Raw genomic sequence first — 10489 nt, forward strand, 5'->3', positions numbered from 1 at the left:
TAAAATAAATACATAAATAAAATTTTAAAAAATCTTAATGGCATGTGGGTAGGTCCCTTTGATTCAAAGTGAGATAGAAATAATTTTTTAAAACTTACTTTTCAAAATTTGCAAAACTACAAAGGGTAAAAGAAATGTACGTTTTGTCCCTGGATTGATATAAGACAAAAACATTGTGTGGGAAAGCTGGAGTTGAGGACGAACGAGATTCTGAGAATAAAAATCCCTGGTACATAGCCAAAATTTCAGAGTCAACTTCAGATTTTCAAGGGCAATAGAATAGGTAACCTGAAGCCACCGTCTCCAACAGATAAAAGGAACCAGGTATTATCTGTGTTCCAGGGAGAAAACATAGAAAATTGGCTGAGTTCTATCACTGACAAAACTTAGTGGGAAGGAGGGATCTGGAAGGTGGGAGGGTGGAGGGATCCCGGCTTGGAGGGTGGGGAAGGGCTGTGCTTCAGCCTCCCCTCCCGCTGCCCCTCCCCCCTCGCTGCCCCTCCCCAACAAAAGAGCCCTTTGTGATGTGAAGGCCCCAGCTCTGTGATGCAGGCCTGGGCCCCAGTCCCTAGTCTCCACGGGGATGCCCAGAGCTCAGTTGCTTGAAAGCAACGCGCCTATTCACATGGAGAATCTTCCTTTTCCTCTAAAATTACTTAGTGCCTCGTCGCTAAACGCCCCCAGCTCCACACCATGGGTGTTGGATATCTTCCTCACCTTGGTGTTCGCCCTGGGGTTCTTCTTCCTATTACGCCCCTACTTCTCTTACCTCCGTTGTGACGACCCACCCTCACCATCGCCGGGGAAGAGAAAGGTAAGGAGCCCTCAGTCCGGACCCACAGAGCTTGATTCTTTTTATTATTAGTTCCACTTTTCCAAATCCAGTGGAGAGACTTCTGCCATGGGAAGTCTCAGGAGAGACCAGAACATCATATTTCCAGAGAGAGGCAGGGCAGCCAGGGTTGGTAGGGGTAGATCGTGTACTGTGATTTCCATCCCAAGCTCTCAGTCCGTCTGTGGGGGAGCGCAGGAGGCGTCAAGACAAAATCAAACCTGTGGGCTCAGCGCCAGGACCGGTCATGAGACGGAGGAGGTCTCTGTCCGACGCCAGACCCTGAGCCCTGGCTCATCAGCTCCTGGGGCAGGTGGCTCGGGGCCCAGTCTCCTCTGTATGGGGTGATCTGGGGGCTGTGCTGAGCCCCCGAGGGCTTCCCACTGGGGCCTGGCGTCTCCTCTGGTCTCCTGGGAAGCAGAATCCTACCTGACAGCTCAGCGGTGCTTGCGGGCCTGAGCCTGGGTGTTCCTCGAGCAGAGGAACAGGGACTGACGGCCTCATATTGAAAATCCCTCTTTGTGTGTGTATGTGTGTGTGTGTTTTTTTTGAGACTTAGTCTTGCTCTGCCGCACAGGCTGCAGTGAAATGGAGCGATATCGGCTCACTGCAACCTCTGCTTCCCGAGTTCAAGCTATTCTCCTGTCTTAGCCTCCTGAGTAGCTGGGATTACAGGCATCCGCCACCACGCCCAGCTAATTTTTGTATTTTTAGTAGAGACGGGGTTTCACCATGGCCAGGCTCGTCTCAAACTCCTGACCTCGGGTGATTCACCTACCTCGGCCTCCCAAAGTGCTCGGATTACAGGCGTGAGCCACCGCGCCCGGCCCCCTCTTCCTGTTTTTCTAAGAAGAAAAGCAGTTTGTCATCCATTGAAACATGAGTGGGAGGAAGCACACAGACCTCCCTGAGCGAGACAGAGCCATGCGGTTCGTGAGTGCAGCGTGCGGCGGCTGGGCTGGGGCGGAGACTGAGAGCCGGTCCTAGCTCCTCTCCCTTTCTTGTCTCCCAGTGTCATCTTGTCTCCCCGCGTCATCTTGTCTCCCAGTGTCCAGTAGGGCGGAGAGGGAGGCCCAGAGGCAGGATGAAAAACCACAGTCTGAGAGGTAAGGCTCTGCCAGGGCACACCAGAGTTAATTTGATCCCGTCTGTCCTGGAGGGAACTGACTCTGAAGAAGTCAGTTGAAGAAGCCTGAGGCGGGGGCTCATAGGAAGGAAATCAAAACCCCGGGTCCTTCTCAGATTCCCTGCTGGAATGAAGCCTTGGTGGGCCAGGGACTGGGCCTTACCCAGCAGGGGGCAGCGTGTGTGTAGTGGGGAGAACAATGCCTGCCTGGATTGGGGGGTGGTGAGGGGGCCTCCTGGCCCCTGGGAACAGCTGTTCAACTCTGCTAAGGCTGATTCCTCTTTGAGACCACCCCAGTCCTTTCTCCCCACAGGGCAGTTGTGAGGACTGTGGGGGTGGGAGGGTCCGTGTGTGGAAGCCTTTGTGAATGACAAAGCCCTGCCTGCCATGCCTTGCTATTACCCTCGGGGCCATGTGGCTCTGGACACAGATGTGCGGGTTCCAGGGTCTAATTCCCCATGGTCTTCCCTAAAGAAACATGCACTCATCCTCCTGTGAGATCCCAGGCCCCTCCTGCACTGCCCTCACCCGGTCTCCTGATTTCCAGCTTGTAGAGCTTGCCAGAGAGACCTGGAGGAGATTTGGAACCTGTTTTCACAACTGCAGAGGTGAGGCACTTCCCATTCCCTTCATCCTTCCTACCAGGGCTGGGATGTGACCCCAGGGCCATAGGCAGCCTGGAGATGACCTGGGATGTGGAGACCAGGGGGACAGAGGATGGGAGTAAAACCCTGGGGCAAGGGGTAGCAGGAGAATTGCGCAGTTAGGATGTGGGGTGGTGGAGGGGCGGTGACCCGAGCTCCCACTCTGCCCCTGGCCCTACCTGCTCCTGGCTGCAGCTTGTGCCTCCTGTCTCCTGCAGCCTCCTGGGGCCACATCCTGACAAAGGTGACTTTGGTCAGCTCTCCGGTCCAGACCCCCCAGGTGAGGTGGGCAAAAGAGCACCTGACGGAGCCTCCGGGTCCTCTCATGAGCCTGTGGAAGATGCCGCTCCCATGCTTTCCCCGTTAGCTTCCCCGGATCCTCGAACCAAGCATCCTCAGCATCTGGCCTCCGCCCCATCACCAGGCCCAATGACCACCTCAGTCTCCTCCCTAAGTGCCTCCCAGCCACCAGAACCTTCCCTTTCCCCAGAAAGCCCCTCACCCGAGCCACCTGCACTTTTCCCTCACCCACCACACACCCCTGATCCTCCGGCCTGCTCTCCGTCTCCTCCAAAAGCTTTCCCTGCTCCTCCCCTGCGGGACTCCACTCTGATAATTCCATCTCACTGTGACTCAGTGGCACTTCCACTGGGCACCGTCCCTCAAAGCTTGTCGCCACGTAAGGATTTGGCAGCTTCTGTCCCAGCCATCTCAGGCCTTGGCGGCTCAAACAGTCAAGTTTCTGCCTTCTCCTGGTGGCAGGAGACTACCAGAACCTGGTGTGTCTTCAACTCGTCAGTCCAGCAAGATCATCTTTCCCACCACCCACCAGAGACCTGTCAGATGGAAGCTGGTAGCCCAGTTTTACTCAACTCTGATGGCCAGAATGGCATGGGTATACAAGTCACTAGAAAGAGCCAAGGTCGACATTTCGGAGGAAAAAGAAAACAATGGATCCTTTCCAAAACAAATGAGCCCAGAAAAGCACTTGAATTCTTTGGGGAATTTGGTTAAATCACTGGATGCTGAGCAGGACCCCACAACTCCAAAACCCTTCTGGAACATGGGCGAGAACTCCAAACAGCTGCCCAGTCCTCAGAAGCTCTCAGATCCTAGGATCTTGCAGGAAAGTTTTCAGAAGAATTATAGCCAGCTTTTCTGGGGCCTCCCCTCTCTGCACAGCGAATCCCTGGTGGCTAATGCCTGGGTCACTGAAAGGTCTTACACTTTACAGTCTCCTCCTTTCTTGTTCAATGGGATTTCCAATGTCTGCCCAATTCGAAGGGAGACTACAATGTCCCCACTGCTTTTCCAGGCCCAGGCCCTGTCCCATCTGGGGCCCGAGTCCCAACCCTTTATTTCATCCACGCCCCAATTCCGGCCCATACCTATGGCTCAGGCCCATCTTCAGTCCTCTTTCCCAGTCCTATCTCCTGCTTTTCCATCCCCGATTAATAACTCTGGAGTAGCTTGCCCTGCATCGCAGAATAAACTGCAAGCTCTCTGCCTACCTGAAACTCAGCACCCTGAATGGCCTTTGTTGAGGAAACAACTAGAAGGTGGGTTGGCTTTACCCTCTAGGGTCCAAAAATCTCAGGCTGTGTTTAGTGTCTCCACTCCTAACCTTCCCCAGGAAAGCTTGCCATCCATTCTGCCTGAGAACTTTCCAATCAGTCCTGAAGTCCGGAGACAACTGGAGCAACACATTCAAAAGTGGTTCATTCAACACCAGGGCAACCTGGGAAGGATCCAAGAGTCTCTGGATCTGATGCAGCTTCGGGACGAATCGTCAGGGACAAGTCAGGCCAAGGGCAAACCCAGGCCCTGGCAGTCCTCCACGTCCACAGGCGAAAGCAGCAAGGAGGCACAGAAGGTGAAGTTCCAGCTGGAGGGGGACCCGTGCCCACATCTGGGGCAAATTCTGGGGCAGACCCCGCAAAATCTATCCAGGGGCATGGAAAGCTTCCCAGGGAAGGTTCTGGGGGCGACCTCTGAGGAGTCGGAAAGGGACTTGAGGAAGCCCTTGAGGAGTGACTCGGGAAGTGATTTATTAAGACGCATAGAGAGGAATTGTATAGAAAACGTCCTGAAAGCCCACGTGCGCAGGAAGTTGGGCCAGATGAACGAGGGCTTCATCCCTGTGAGAGTGCGTCGATCCTGGCTTGCTGCCAACCAGGCTTTTCCCGTGTCCAACACCCACATGAAAACCAGCAATCTAGCACCCCTGAAAAGTGGGAAAGCCTATGTGAACACAGCCCAGGTGCTTCCCTTCCTTGAGCCGTGTACTCAGCAGGTGCTGGGAGCCCATATTGGGAGGTTATGGGCCAAACACAGGTGGGGTCTACCCCTCAGGGTCCTCAAACCCATTTAGTGCTTTAAACTGGAAAAGGTTTCGTCCTAGTCCCTTACACAGCTTGCCGGTCCCTCCTCAGCCACCTGTGAATCTGGGGCTGGCTCAAAAGTTGAGGTGGCCACGTTCCTTAGCGAGCAACCAATGGCAAATCTGAGAAAGCAGGTGCTGACCAAAGCATCGGACGTGCCAGAGAGTCTTCTGGCCTCTTCCCCTGCATGTAAGCAGTTCCAGAGGCCCCGCCAGGGATCCCATCTTGGAATGATCATGGGCCCTTGAAGCCTCCTCCAGCTGCACAGGAGGGCAGGTGGCCATCTAAGCCCCTCACATACAGCCTCATAGGCAGCACCCAGCAGAGCAGGAGCTTAGGAGCCCAGTCTTCAAGGGCTGTAGAGACCAGGGAGGCAGTGCCACAACCCAGAGTCCCCTCAGGAACCCCTATGCTGGCAAACCTCCAAGCCACAAGGGAAGATGTGCATGGTTTCGAGGCTCCAGGGACCAGCAAAAGTTCTCTACTCCCTAAAATGTCTGTCTCCCAAGATCCAAGACAGCTGTGTCTTATGGAGGAGGTTATTAGTGAATTTGAGCCTGGAATGGCCAAGAAGTCAGAGACCCAGCCTCAAGTTTGTGCCACTGTTGTGCTCCTTCCAGATGAGCAAGCGTCTGTTCTGCCCCTGGCTGCAGAGAATTTGGCTCCTCAAGTGCCCCAGGGCCATCTCCAGAGCACGCCTGCTGGTAACATGCAGGCTTCCCAGGAGCTACGTGACCTCATGGCAGCCAGAAGGAGCAACTTGGGGCACAGGGAGCCCAAGAACCCAAACTGTCAAGTCTCATGCAAGAGACAAAGCCCGATATTTCCCCCTACTCACAAGAGTGAGAACTCTAGGAAGCCCAACTTAGAAAGACATGAAGAAAGGCTTGAAGAATTGAAGACTCCTCAACTTACCCCGGTCAGAAAAACAGAAGACACTCATCAGGATGAAGGTGTCCGGCCATTGCCATCAAAGAAACAACCTCCTTCAATAAGCCACTTTGGAGAAAACATCAAGCAATTTTTTCAGCGGGTTTTCTCAAAGGAAAAAAGCAAGCCAGCACCAGTCACTGCTGAGAACCAAAAAACAGGAAAAAACAGGTCCTGTGTGTACAGCAGCAGTGCTGAAGCTCAGGGACTCATGACAGCAGTCGGACAGATGCTGGAGGAGAAAATGTCACTTTGCCATGCACGCCAGGCCTCGAAGGTAAATCAGCACAAACAGGAGTTTCAAGCTCCAGTCTGTGGGTTCCCCTGCAACCACAGGCACCCCTTCTCATTCTACTCAGAACACAGCAGAATGCTGAGCTGTGCCGCCAGCAGTCAACAAGCCACTCTCAAGAGCCAGAGTTGTCCCAACAGAGAGAGGCAAATCAGAGATCAACAGCCCCTGAAAAGTGTCCGGTGCAACAATGAGCCATGGGGCCTGCAACATCCCCAGTTCTTGCTCCCCAAGAAAGCTGTATCCCCAGTCAGTCCCCCTCAGCACTGGCCGAAGACACCCGGTGCCTCCAGCTACCATCACCACTGTCCCAGGCACTGTCTTCTTCGGGGAGGTATCTAATTTGGTCTAATTTTTTAGCCTTCCTTAGAGAAAAACAAGTCCCCAAGAAAAAATTCACTCTATGTAGAGAACAAATATTTTCTCTCATGTTAGTACATAATATTCCACAATATATATGGTTTTTTATTCACGAGAGGGTGATGGCTTTGATTTGTGCTGTGCTTGGTGTGGGCTTGGTTTCTAGAAGCAACAGGACATGGACGGGGGCTGACAGTGATGCTGCAAGCCCACCTTCATCCTGAGTTCCTTTACTGAACCTTACGTTTCCGTAACACTGTCTTTACACAAACAACAAAAAATTCTAAAAACAAGATAAGAAAAACCTATGAAGAGCCCACTCTGAAATACGGTTCAACCCATCTTTCCACTACTTACTGTCTACCTCAAAGTTTATGCAGCTCTAGGGAGAAGGTTTGCAGAGATGTCACAGGGCTGAACATCGCCATGCAGGCTCCAGGAAGTGCCAGAGCCCAGTAGCTTCCTGTGTCACAAAACAGTGGAAGTTTGGGTGGGAGAGTGCTGGGCCCTGAGTTCAGAAGTGGGAGAAGTCTTGCCCCTGGGTATCCTGGTGGAGAATAGATAATGCCTGCCCCTGGGAAGCCCCTTCTCTCCCTGACAAAGGCTGGGATGGAGATGGGCCCTCTTAGCTCAACGTGCGAAGCGCAGAGTCCCCATCCCACTGCCTCTCCCTTTCTCGCACTCTGGAGTGGCGGTGGGGACAGACCTGCCAGCTCTGTGCATGTGTAGGTGGGGGTCGGGGAGCAGGGGGGGTAGCCTTCATGGAGGCTGCTGAGGGCCGTGAACTTCCCTGCCCCAAACGAGTGAACGACCGTGCTCCTGGGTCACCTGGCTTTGTCTCTCTCACCTACGTGTCTCTCAGCTTCCAAGAAGTGGTTCTGGGTGAATGGAACAGGGTAAGCCTGTGCGTGCAGAGGCTTCTGATGTGGGAGTCTGTAGAGCTACAGGGGATGCAGACAGAGAGCTGCAAAGGGGTGAAGTGTGTGTGAGGGATCTGATGTGGGACTCTGTAGAGCTACAGGGGATGCAGACAGAGAGCTGCAAAGGGGTGAAGTGTGTGTGAGGGAGCCATTAAGTGGTGCCGTGACCCAGGAGACTCTGACATTCCAGCCCCTTCGAGAGGCCTAGAGGGGCCTAGTGGCTCATCCCGGCACCACCCCAGGGTCCGTCCCTGCTCCAGCTCCCAGATCACAGACCTAGAAAAACCACATTTGCCCCCAACACAGAGGGCCATATTAGCGAGATGGCAAAGTGGCAAAGTGAATAAGGAAGACGAGTTTCTTAACATCTTTGATAAGCTTGCACAAATAACCTACCGAACTTTTTTTTGAGACGGAATTTTGCTCTTTTGCTCAGGCTGGAGTGAAGTAGCGTTATCTCGGCTCACTGCAACCTCCGGCCCCTGGGTTCAAGTGATTCTTCTGCCTCAGCCTCCCAAGTAGCTGAGATGATAGGCACCCACCACCACACCCGACTAATTTTTGTATTTTTAGTAGAGACGGGAGTTTCGCCATGTTGGCCAGGATGGTCTCGAACTCCTGACCTCAGGTGATCTACCAGCCTCGGCCTCCCCAAGTACTAGGATTACAGGTGTGAGCCGCCGTGCCTGGCCCATCTATTGAATTTTTTCAAGGATGTGTTGACAACAGGTGAAAAGCAAGGACTAGAGAACCGCAGGCATAACTTGGAGTCTGGGGACCTTTAATATACACGTAGCCCCAGGACCGCTCCTGGGGGAGAGGTGGTGACTTCCAAGGGCCCAGCAGCCGAGCTGGGGTCAGACAGCCAACCTCCCCTGGCTCCTGAGGTCCTGGCTTGCCCCAAAGACCAGCAGGGGAAGAGGCAGGCAGGCAGGATTTGAACACACAACGGAGCTGGAAGTGACCTGTCCAGAATGGGCAGGGGGTGGCAGGGCAGGAGCGGTCCCTGCCGTCTCCCTCTGCTTTCAGCACAGCTTTCCTCCTCTCTGGGCCCTGTCCATATGGGAAAACGGGAGGTCTCCACAAATCAGGGACAGGAGGAGCCAGGTCTCTACAGGAGTTTTCTGTGCCTTGTGCCACATACAGGCGTGCAGGAGGCCCAGGTCCTGGGGCCTCATTTCAGTGGTGGAGAGGCCTGTGCCAGGCAGTGCCACTGATCTAGATGGCAATGGAAATGGCCCTGCCCCCAACATATGGGGCTGGCTTGCACCTGGGATGGAGGGGGCAGTGGGCACGGTCCCCAGCCTGTGGCTTCTCCTGGGGCCTGGTCCTCTCTGGGGCCTGGATAACTGAGGCAGCCTTCAAGGTGGGCCCCGCAGTGACAGCGGAGCCAGGATCAGCAGGAGGGGCAGGGACCTGGAGCAGAGAGCACCCCCGGTCCCCCGGGAGCTCAGGAGAGTGTGGGCACAGAGCTGGGACCCTGACCGCTGAGGATGGGCCAGGCCTGGCTGCTGCCGGGTTCCCTTAGGAAACCAAGAGGCAAGTTCTGGGATGTGGAGGAGCGGGATGTGGAGCCCACGGCTCAGGCTAGAAGTGCCACAGGCCACGCTGAGAGACCAACAAGAACACAGGAAGCCACAAGCCATGAGCCCTTCTGTGGCTCCGTCTCCCATGAGGGGCAGCGAGGCCAGCAATGGAGAGACCCACAGAGACCTCCCACAGGAACCTCACAGAGACATCCCGTACAGAGTGAGCACGCTGGACCTCTCTCTGCCACAGAGAGACACACTGCAGCCTCCACAGAGACCCCACGGAGCTCTCCGAGACCTGATGGTGCCCCACGGAGACCTAGCACAGAGATTCCCAGAGTCCTCACACAGAGACCCCACAGAGGCCACACTGAGAGACGTCACTCAGTCCCACAGAGACCTCCCTCAAAAGTCAGAGATCTTCCGGTTCTCACACAGAGACCCCACAGAACCCCAGAGGTCACTGAGAGACTCACTCAGTCCCACAGAGACCTCCCGCAAAGTCAGAGATCTTCCACGTTCTCACACAGAGACCCCACAAAGGCCTCAGAGACTTCCCACAGAGCCCTAAAACGGGGACTCATGCAGAGACTCATGCAGCTCACGCAACCCCCGGCCTCCAGCTCCAGAAAGGGCACACAGCACCCCCACTGCTCACAGAGACCTCTCTCAGAGTCCTCCTCACACAGAGACCTTGCCTGGAGATCTCCCCGTCTCCACAGAGACCTTGTACAGATTCCTCACACACAGGCCCCAGGTTGCTCCACACTCATGGCCCAGAAACCTCTCACAGAATTCCCTCAGACATTCCACACAGAGATTTTGTAGAGCTCTCACAGGGTCCTCACAGGTCCTCACACAGACTTCATCTAGTCCCATGGTCCCTCACCCAGAGATTTCACACAGGGACTTCCCACAGAGACCCCACAGAGACCTCTGGAAGATAGCTCCCACGGAGACCTTCTGCAAAGGCCTCATACAGGGGCCTCACAAGAGACAACAGAGCCCTCTCGCTGCCCCGGAGTCCTCCCACAGAGACCTCATGTGGCCTCACAGGTCTCGTACAGGAAGACTCGGATTTCCTAGAGACTTTCCACTTAGAACTCGGCAGAAACCTCACGCTGAGGCTCCACAGAGACCTCACTCAGAGTTCTCAGCAGGAGCCTGGCACGGGCCTCCCCCACGGGCTCACACAGCGTCCTCGCTGTAGGTGAGATGCCCCTCACAGATACTCCTCAGAGATCCGCACAGGCTTCACAGACACCACACATCCGTTCTTTAGGGGCCCGAGCAGCCACCTGTTGACAGGTCCTTCTCAGTGGATACAAAACCACTTAGCACACGAGCAGCACAGCCGGGATGTCAGCTGCACTCCCAAGAACCCCCGGAGCACCCAGATATTGTCAGCATTGCACTGAAGGGGGTTTTCTGCTTGGGGACATGCTCATACCATTTTTTTTTGGTAACGTCGCTGC

General features: G+C 54.7%; 1 pseudogene; it reads left to right on the forward strand.

The window, feature by feature from the left end:
* The first annotated feature begins 610 nt into the window (after window positions 1–610).
* Window positions 611–6547, forward strand: LOC115895727 (annotated as a pseudogene).
* Window positions 6548–10489: the final 3942 nt, after the last annotated feature.

The sequence above is a fragment of the Rhinopithecus roxellana genome, unplaced genomic scaffold (assembly GCF_007565055.1).
Source record: "Rhinopithecus roxellana isolate Shanxi Qingling unplaced genomic scaffold, ASM756505v1 contig1932, whole genome shotgun sequence".
NCBI classification, from domain to species: Eukaryota; Metazoa; Chordata; class Mammalia; order Primates; family Cercopithecidae; genus Rhinopithecus; species Rhinopithecus roxellana.